Raw genomic sequence first — 11489 nt, forward strand, 5'->3', positions numbered from 1 at the left:
CTATCATAAAACAATGGTTAAAATCATGGTGTATCACCATCGTTTTCAACAATGGTAAAACGGAAATTTAACCATGGTATTGTAACCACTGTTTTTACACTTTCATTAAACCACGGTTAAAACCATGGCTATATATAACAATCATTTTCAAACTATCATAAAACCATGGTTAAAATCATGGTGTATAACCGTCGTTTTCAACCTTGGTAAAACGGAAATTTAACCATGGTTTTGTAACCACTGTTTTTACACTTTCATTAAACCACGGTTAAAACCATGGTTATATAATCATCGTTTTCAAACTATCTTAAAACCATGGTTAAAATTTTGGTTTATAACCGTTGTTTTCAACCTTGCTAAGACGAATGTTTAACCATGGTCTTGTAACCAATGTTTTTACACTTTCCTTAAACCACGGTTAAAACCATGGTTATATAACAATCATTTTCAAACTATCATAAAACCATGGTTAAAATCATGGTGTATAACCGTCGTTTTCAACCTTGGTAAAACGGAAATTTAACCATGATTTTGTAACCACTGTTTTGACACTTTCATTAAACCACGGTTAAAACCATAATTATATAACCATAATTTTCAAACTATCATAAAACCATGGTTAAAATCATGGTGTATAACCATCGTTTTCAACCATGGTAAAACGGAAATTTAACCATGGTATTGTAACCACTGTTTTTACACTTTCATTGAACCACGGATAAAACCATGGTTATATAACCATCATTTTCAAACTATCATAAAACAATGGTTAAAATCATGGTGTATATCACCATCGTTTTCAACAATGGTAAAACGGAAATTTAACCATGGTATTGTAACCACTGTTTTTACACTTTCATTAAACCACGGTTAAAACCATGGCTATATAACAATCATTTTCAAACTATCATAAAACCATGGTTAAAATCATGGTGTATAACCGTCGTTTTCAACCTTGGTAAAACGGAAATTTAACCATGGTTTTGTAACCACTGTTTTTACACTTTCATTAAACCACGGTTAAAACCATGGTTATATAACCATCGTTTTCAAACTATCTTAAAACCATGGTTAAAATTTTGGTTTATAACCGTTGTTTTCAACCTTGCTAAGACGAATGTTTAACCATGGTCTTGTAACCAATGTTTTTACACTTTCATTAAACCACGGTTAAAACCATGGTTATATAACAATCATTTTCAAACTATCATAAAACCATGGTTAAAATCATGGTGTATAACCGTCGTTTTCAACCTTGGTAAAACGGAAATTTAACCATGATTTTGTAACCACTGTTTTTACACTTTCATTAAACCACGGTTAAAACCATGGTTATATAACAATCATTTTCAAACTATCATAAAACCATGGTTAAAATCATGGTGTATAACCGTCGTTTTCAACCATGGTAAAACGGAAATTTAACCATGGTTTTGTAACCACTGTTTTGACACTTTCATTAAACCACGGTTAAAACCATGGTTATATAACCATCATTTTCAAACTATCATAAAACCATGGTTAAAATCATGGTGTATAACCGTCGTTTTCAACCATGGTAAAACAGAAATTTAACCATGGTATTGTAACCACTGTTTTTACACTTTCATTAAACCACGGTTAAAACCATGGTTATATAACCATCATTTTCAAACAATCTTAAAACCATGGTTAAAATCATGGTGTATAACCGTCGTTTTCAACCTTGGTGAAACGGAAATTTAACCATGGTTTTGTAACCACTGTTTTTACACTCTCATTAAACCACGGTTAAAACCATGGTTATATAACCATCATTTTCAAACTATCTTAAAACCATGGTTAAAATCATGGTGTATAACCGTCGTTTTCAACCTTGGTAAAACGGAATTTTAACCATGGTATTATAAATACTGTTTTTATGCTATCATAAAACCATGGTTTAAATCATGGTTTTATAACATTGATTTCCAACCTTAGTAGAACGGGAGTTAAACCAAGGTTTCCTAACCATTGTTTTTATACTACTGTGAAACCATGGTTACAACCATGGTTAAATTACTATGGTTTTTTTCACCAAAGTGGAACGATGATTTTGTCATGGTTTTATAACTATTGTTTTTTAACTTTCTTAAAACTGTGGTATAATGATGGTTTTTATAACCATGGTTTTAAAATCGTCATAAAATGACATTTTTATCATGTTATTATAACTATGGTATTTTAACAATGGTATTACCACACTTCCGCCACACATTTACCTTGGTTATGAATTTAAAACCATGGACTACCATCGATCCATTGTAAAACCGCCCCTAACCATGGTTATACCATGATTACGGTTGTAAAACCATGGTTTTTTTTTATAAGGGGTTTCCTCTAATCCACTCATATCTTGGTACCGCGGTATGTTGCATCCAGTGGGTACTCTTCATGCTCTTCTTCTGCAACATCAAACGGTGATAAACATAAATCAAAGATTAAGAATAGCAATATTCATTATTACACAAGTTATATGACTATTCTATAGAGAACTAATGGAATAAGTGGATAAATTGTACAAATTCTCAATAAAAAAAATCCCTTGTGCACAGTGTGGAATTTATATGAAGTCAACCTAATTGCTGTATCTCAGATTCAAAATTAGTTTCTGATCATTCACAAACTGTACATACATCTGCAATACTCATAGCAAGAATCTCTCCCCCCCCCCCTCCCCTGGAGCTAAATCTGTTACTATTTACATGTAGGCCTGTCCTCGCTAGGCCTAGGCTATAGACTAGGCTGGCCTATAATATAGGACTATGTCCTAGGCCAGGATTTAGATCTAGGTTTGGAGCTAGACCTAGATTTTAATGGGGTTTAACATACACATATGTAGATGTACAAAATTGAATAAAGTTGACTAGACCTAGATCTAGCCAGGCCTACATTAGACCTAGGCTATATAATTTGCCTTGATTAGGTTTTCAAAATACGATCAAGCAAAGAAGTTTGTAGACCCTGTTTACAGTGAAAGACAGGCCAAATGCGGTACCAAATTGGCCAAGCTCTGGAGATCTACAACATTGGTGCAAACATATGGAAAAGTTTGGGGTGGAAATTCGCATTTGCTCAAAATGACCGGGTTCCGCGGGTCACCGACGTACGCCGCCGGCTTCATGAATTATTCATGAGCTCTCCGGTCCAATGCGCACGCCAGCTTACGAAACTACGATACGGACGCGTCCATTATGGAAAATGGGTAAATTATCGTAAAATCTACATGCATACAGAACACTGTAGGCTTGATGTTTATGGCATTTTCTTTCGTTTTTTTTTTTTTATAGTGGGCAGATCTACATGTAAATACAAAAGTTGTTTATGTTGTTTCTGCATATTGTTATGTGATTATTTTGGTATTATGACAAATTTTATATTTCTTAAGATTTGGCATGATTACAAGCATCTTCATTGGTGACTAATACTACATCATACATGTATTTTCTTAGTTTAGTTATTGTATTTTTGCTTGTTGGTCAAAAGAGAATCATGACACACACACACACACCCACACACACATATTTATATAACACAGACACATACATACATACAAAGTTTACAAACCCTGTGTGGCCACACATACACGCAAAGTATACACACATACACAATCATTCGCTATAGCACATGTACATATAAACACATAAACATGCACGCACACATATACAAAAACAAACATACATTGAAACACACACATACACACAACACACATGACAGTGTATCATCAAGGAGCTATAAATAGCTCCTTGGTGTCATTTTGCATCTTGGTAAAAACATCACATACATATACACCTAAACACACAAAACGTGCATACACAAATTGACACACACACAAACATTAGAACAAGTATGGAAAACATAATTCACAAAATTAGTTCATGAAATCTTTGGTAACATTTATTCCTCTGTAGTTTCTTTGTGTGGAGCATTTCTTGCACTCCCCAAAGAGCTCAGTGTATACTGTATGACAGTTCTGGTCAAATATAAAACACAGTATATCAAACACATTATTTCAATACATGCATAAGTCTATGTACAACGATAAGTACATGTATACAACATTTAACTAACATAAATTATCAGGCTCAGAAACATTAGATCAAGTTTGGAAAACACAATTCACAAAAGTAGTGGAGTACATTCAATCTTTGGTAACATTTATTCCTCTATAGTTTCCTTGTGTGGAGTATTCCCAAAGAGCTGTGTACCGTATGGCAACACTTGTCATAGTACAGTATATCAAACAAAGTACAGTATATCAATTATCAAACACATTATATCAATGCATGCACAAGTCTATGTACAGCAATAAGTACATGTATACATTCAACCAGCATAAATCATCAGGCTCAGAAACATTAGATCAAGTTTGGAAAACACAATTCACAAAAGTAGTAGAGTTCATGAAAATCTTTGGTAACATTTATGCCTCTGTAATTTCTTTGTGTAGAGTATTTCTTGCACTCCCCAAAGAGCTCAGTGTTAATGTATGACAGCTCTTGTAAAAATTATAACACAATATATCAAACACATCATTTCAATACATGCACAAATCTATGCACAGCAGTATGTAAAATGTAACAAACATAGTACGTACATCATCATGCTTGGCTCTAGGTCTTACACTGTTGCATTTTATTTTTTGTGTGTGTGAACTTGGCACATGTATGATGTCAGTGTTTATTTTTTTGTTTTCATTTTTTTTAATGTTATGTAACCACAAATTCTTTTTAAAGATTTGATTGCATATAAGCACAGTTTCGGCAGTTCAAACACTAGTAAATTGGTTTACATTATGCTTATGTTCTTTGTATTGCATTTATATTTATAAATATGGATATAAAGATACACAAATAACTTTGGCAAGCTTGGATCAATTTGATGAAAAATGGAATTGCATATTTAAGCCTCGTGATTCCTGAGCATACCTTGTACTGCTAATAGTAATACCCTGTACAATCCATTCACTTCCAAACCGAAGTATAATAAAATACATTTGAAAAACAACTTGACAGATAAACAATTGTAACTTTTCTTTGGCAAGCTTTGACCAGTTTGGCCAAAAAATATTAACGTTATATCAAAACCTCTTTTGAGTTGCACGATGAGTTGTCAATAGCACACATTACAAAAAAAAATACAGACATGAGATTGATGTTGTAATGTACAAAAATTTTTAAGTTAAAACTGTATCTAAAATGACACAAAATAGGTAAACAATAGCACACATATTGCAATTTGTATAAAAGCATAAAAATATAAATGAGGTGTATGATGCAGACCAATGGTCAATTATTAGCACGTTTCACTTTCATATAATTATTTTTTTTATTACAGCTTTTTAGTTGTTACAAACGTGAATGTTGACATGATACAGAATGCAATGCATACTGCAATTAACTGCGTACATCGAGGTGTGAAATTATCATGGTGACAAAAACGACAACTGTCGGGTAATCTTGCAAAACTTCGCTCACTGCGAACATGAAACAATCACTGCCTAAATCAATACATTAAGTTTTCCTGCCAGTATATATGCACCACCCATACATATATATTATGGATAAGAAATAAGTTATTGTAGGCATCTCAATTTATAACAGACAAGGACTCAAGTAATGATAAAATAGAGAATACCAGCTTACATCTACCCAAATGTAAAGCGTAAAAGCTTAAATCCAAACACACATAAGCTAATGTATAGCCATGTATATACACAAAAAATGTTTCATTCTAGTTGGCTAGCCGAATCAATTGAAGCCAACTTCAAAATGCTTCTTTGAAACAAATGTTTCAAGGCTCCACATTAAATTCAATTGTATTTTCTGGCCCTTTACAAGTTCTCTTATTATGACCACTTTTGTTACAAGCAGTACAAGTCATTTGAAATTTTGGGGCACGCCTACACTTTCCCTCTAGTTTATTGATCCTGAATTGTTTGTGTATAATCTGTTTAAGAGCGGCCTTACTGAAATTCGTAGAGCGAAAATACCATTTTGTGACCAGGTGATTTAGTTTCTCAAGTCCTTGTTGACAAAAATCTACAACGTTTCCGTTTTTCGTGCGGCCTTTTCAAAATCTGAAATCTGATCATCAGACATGGGACACTTTGAAATCGGTCCACAAAGACTTAATACCAGACAGTTTTGGATGGTCTGGGATAAGGGTGTCAAAGTTTATATTTTCCATAATTCTGCGATGTTCAGGGCCAGTAAATGAGTCGTAATTCAGTTTACCATCACTGATAAAGAATTTCCAATCTGGGATACCAACATTTTCAATAAACTGTTTAAAACGCTGTAAATGTTGACACTTGCTAAGCCGTTCTTCAGATATCCGAACAAAGTTGTCTTCATCTTGTAAGTATTTTATGATCTGATAAATCATCTGGTCAGAAATTCTCAGAAACAAATGTAATGTATCTGGAACAATATTAATGACAGGAATAGATCTAAAAAGTGGCTCTGCAATGCACCCAAACATCTTCTTCGAGGCACAGTTTAAAATTTCCTTCACAGAACGAGCACCTTTCATTTCATCTGTCATGGACCATGTTTTTGTCATGTCATATCGAGATTCCTTTGGGCACTTGCACCACAAACAAGAGTACTTGCTTGCGAAGCTAGCAATTCCTGTAACTTGATTTAAAAATTTTAAATCGCCACCCAGGTATTTTCCCACACTCACAATTTTACCATCAATAGTTATTTCACTCAACCCATCAAACTCCTCTATCAGATCTGACAAAGCTACTTTCAGACAAGAATGAGTTTCAGGGCATTTTAAAAGCGCAAGTAGGTAATTACCTTGTTCAGATTTACAGCTTTCTTCTCCTATAATTGTAATTGTGACATTGACTAGATGTGTTTTTTTACCGGCTCTTGTACCATCACCACTGATTTTTATTTTCACTTTATTATTTACAATTAAGTGAGACCTTTTTTGATCAGAGAGTACTGATGTTAGACAGTCTTCTAAGGAACGGTAAACTCCAGTGATTCTTATTTTTCCATGTACTACATCAATTTCTTTGACCCGGCATTCAGAGTTTATAGATTGTTTTCTTTCATTGATTGAAAACAATCGTGGCAGAGCTGCAAAGCGTTGTGCTAATTCATGATATCCCTTTTGTGGGATATTAAAGGAGTCCAAAATAAACAGCATCTCATCAATGCCAGTTTCAGTAATAGGTCCTTCTCTCTCCTCAAAGATGAGATTGATTGTCTTGGCCTTGTCATTTTGAATTTCAATTTTAATGGGGGGTAAAACCAGCATTTTTTGCCCCTTCTTGTACTGTACTTTTAAATTCTTTCAGTGCATTAGCTTGGTGTCTGTATTTTTGGGATGGCGTATATTTGAGTTTATTTTTGTTTTTTCCTCGCCCACCTTTTTTTTTTTTCATTGGATTTTTCAGGCGTTGAACTCTACGTTCTAGTTCTAGGTTTTTGCCTTCTGTTTGTTCCAGTTTATTTGTTAACACAGTTAATTCACTTTCTAACTTAATCCGTTTACTTTTTTCTTCCTGAACATCTTCCTGTAGTTTACGCTTCGTGGGGCTGCCTGATTTATGATGTAGTTTTAATGAATACTCCTTTTCTTTCCATTTCCTTAATTGCATCTCCACTGATTTGCCTCCAGCCTTGACACATTTTTTTAATTTTTGAAACAAACTCTTTACTTTCTGTTTAAGGGTTTTGAAAACAGAAGACAGATCTATTCCTTCAAGAGTGATGTGATGGGTGTTTAGTACCTTGGTCAAAACTGAACGAACCTCATCATCACTCAATTCTGGGCCACTGCTAATTTTAGAGGCAATATTGTACAAGAGCAAGTTATTCACATCAAGCTCAACAATATATGGATACTCTTCGGTGGGCTGTGGCATACCATTTGCCAACAACACAGCACAAGATAGTGCAAAAGATATCAGAACACACATGCTACTTACATTAGCCATGGCTATAACTACATGTATACAAAGTACATTGGTTCAAGGCATCAAATGAATCCTGAATACAAGTACAATATACCTAATACAAATTGCTAAACATATACATACATTTAATTTAAAATAAAACATACATGAATACTATTCTTTGGAATTTTTTTAAAAGTATTATGTTGTTTCGAATACCCAGGGTGGTGAATCAATAAAGCCACTTCTAGCTGTTTAAAAACATGTCATGAATATTTTGCACTGTTGAACATTCTACTGCAATGTATGTAAGGTCAAATTACATGTTAATGTAAACATGTTTAAGATAGTAATATAAACTCCCAATACAAACATCTGCACAGAAGTACACAATGTATTATTCAATTGTTTGCAGCTTCATACAAGGCAAAATCCATCTTGTTGCCAAGCATGCGTTGAAATTTGACAACAATAACAAATCCACGGTGGGTGAATTCGGGCATTCCTTCACCAGAAAATTCCACCAGGGGTACGCGTTCTACTAGTCGACACGAGAATGTCCCATCTCTGATGTATGCAAAGTCCCCTGCCTTGTTGAATACTCTGTAGTACCATCTGTCCCCCACACATTCATTTAGAGCTTTCAAATTTCTCAAAATAAGCGCTGCTGGTGCGGATGAATGGTAATTACATTTACATCTTTGTCGAAGATCTTCAAAAATATCTTTTACGATGGGGATCCGAAGTTCAACTACATGTACACTGTTGACTTTACGTTGCCCGTGCAGTGCCTCTTTGATGGCAGTAGCCAAATTCATATAAAACAATTTCTTTGACGAATCATCTGATTGCAGATATTCCAAGGGTATGTCTACAATTTCAGCAGCATCACGCCATTCATTGTACTTGTTTCCCCATCCGACATAATGCACTAATACTTTCAAGCTGCCATTTTCCACTTTGGTATCGATTACTGTCAGAGGGTAGAGCTTCTTAGATGACCAACGTTCAGACTTTGTACGACTGCTTGGTAATGATGGCCCGCGTGAAAGTTCCAGGTAATTTACGCGTGGCTTACGTCTCAAATTTGCCATACCTGTGGTTGTGAAACAACATGTAAAAATGTGATAAATATGTTAAAAAACATGTTAGATCTACTTATTTTTTATTTGGACTTCTTGTCAAATAACGCTCTTGCTCTCGCTTTGTAGTGAACACTAGAATCTAGACTCTCTGAACATGCATGATAAAAATAGAGTATAGTGCCTTAGTTTTTGAATTCTACTAGATAACCATCCACTGCACTGCCACTGGGCACTGATTTGTAATGTATGTGCACTTGACCATGTTGATTTGAACTTAAAATTGTCATGCATTAATTTAACGTGTTTAAATTTTTTAATTAAGTTACTTTAACTTTAATTTAAAGTCACAAAGGTCAAAGTCTTTCCAAAAAAGGCAACAGACTTGATCGATGACTGACACTGAGTTACAACTTACATGTATTTTGAATACAGAGTGTTGCGGTGTCGGCAATGAACGTCCTGTCAAGCTGGAATCCCCCCGTAGACACAAATGGTGCTATCCAACCTCTCTTTGTACAGTTATGAGAATGGGCGATCCTGAGCCGACATTGTAGAAAAAAGCACAATTCTCCTCGTTCTGTTCTTAACAATACATATAAATGAAAGTTTCAGACTCTTTGCAGTCTTATGTCACTAGATCAAAATCCAATTTAGCTAAATACCCGAAGTAAACCTCAAATGTTGTCTGATTTTCCGAGAATGTCAGGCCGCGCTACATGTAAAATCCACCATGATGAAACTCAGACGTCTTGATACGTCATGACCCGGTATGCTAATGAGGGCAGAGATCGCACTGACGGCTGATTGGGTGAACAAATGAAGGGGTCTTAGTTTTTCTTTATTTCCGTAGACAATTTTTAACCAATCAGCATCATTCTTACATGTATTGTAGAGAAATATATTCTGCACAGATTGGCGGGAAACCGGCTTTCGTACGATGTTTGGTTCATGAGATACAGTCTTTGACAGACCGTCCCACCTCGACACAGCGTGTGCAAACGGAAATTTACGTGTAATAATACGCAAATCTGGTGTGGGAGAAGCTCAAACATGTGTTTTATAAACAGCAATTCCGTGGAGCCTGAATCTCTAATTTCTTTAAAATTTGGTATTATCATAAAAAAAGGTGTAGAAAATAGATTTCCACTCAACCGAGCTTCGTAGGAATTTTACTTTTGAGTCAATTCACATTTCGGCCCCATTACAACATAATATCGTATCTAGAGTGCCATAGCTTCTGTACACGTATGCGCGTTCGGTCGCTGCTCGGGAGCAAATGCGACTACTTTTCCATATGTTCATTTTGTTCAAAGAAAGATTTGAACAAAAAATATTGCAGAAAAGCTTAATATATCGAATCATGGGCAGGTTACTCTAACGTTATAGGTGCCCCCCAATCATCAAGTAGATCTATAGCTCTAGATCTAACGTTAGATCTATGAGCGCAGAGGAAAAATGTAAAATGCGATACCAAATGCAACTCTGTCTGCATGACGCTACACCGACACTGTGACGCTATACATGTAGCGAGACACCGCGTCTATGACAGATACTGAAAGGTTGATTTTTAAAGCCCTCTGCACACTACACGATCCGATACGAAGTGATTTTTGAACAAATTGCATTTTGCATTAAATTTGAAAGTTCCAAGAAGTATAATATTTGAAGTTTGGCACAATGTTTAGAAAACAAAAAATAAGATTTCTGCTTTGCTGCAAGCCTTGTGACCGGAGTAAAGTCCAAATCGGAATAAAGTTGAAGCTGATGAGGTCATTACGATTTGGAATTGAATTTGCTTTTATTCCTACACTGAGGCTCGAAATAAATTGAAATTTCGATTTCAGTATTACAACTATCTCGTACTTTATAGATTGGAATGTTCATATCACGAGGTATACTGTGCACCAGCCATTAGACCGAGCCGAGCCCGCCACTAAAAATTTACCTTAAAAAAAAAGGGCAGACAGAAGGCTTTGACCTCTGTATCGCGTCCGTGGTCGTTTTTTCAGCAGGTATCAAACGAATCTTGACAGGTATTTGACATATAGCAGGCCTATACCATAGGTACATGTAAGATCGTCCGTCAAGGACGTCTGATAACTGCTAAAAAATGACCACGGATGCGATACAGAGTTCGAAGCCTTCGGTCTAAATATAGTGAGGCCTCGATCTGTACTGGCTCTAACGTTAGACCAAAAGCCTTTAGTCTCTGTATATCTATAATTGGTTGTTCTGCTGAACTACCCGTTGGCTAGTGTGGGGATGATAGTAAAATGTAAAGGCGACCTCAGCCCGGGTATCACCACGCAGTTGTGCCCTAATTTCTGCGCGGGTCCTAATTCTGTGAAACTACAAATTCACACTCAAATAATTATTTAATTACAGATACAGTAAATAAACTAATCATTCACAAATGATCGCTGTTTTTGAAAAATTTGCGCGCAGTTTTCCCGAAATTCAATATTTGGTTT

Source organism: Lytechinus pictus, chromosome 10 (genome assembly GCF_037042905.1).
Source record: "Lytechinus pictus isolate F3 Inbred chromosome 10, Lp3.0, whole genome shotgun sequence".
NCBI lineage: Eukaryota > Metazoa > Echinodermata > Echinoidea > Temnopleuroida > Toxopneustidae > Lytechinus > Lytechinus pictus.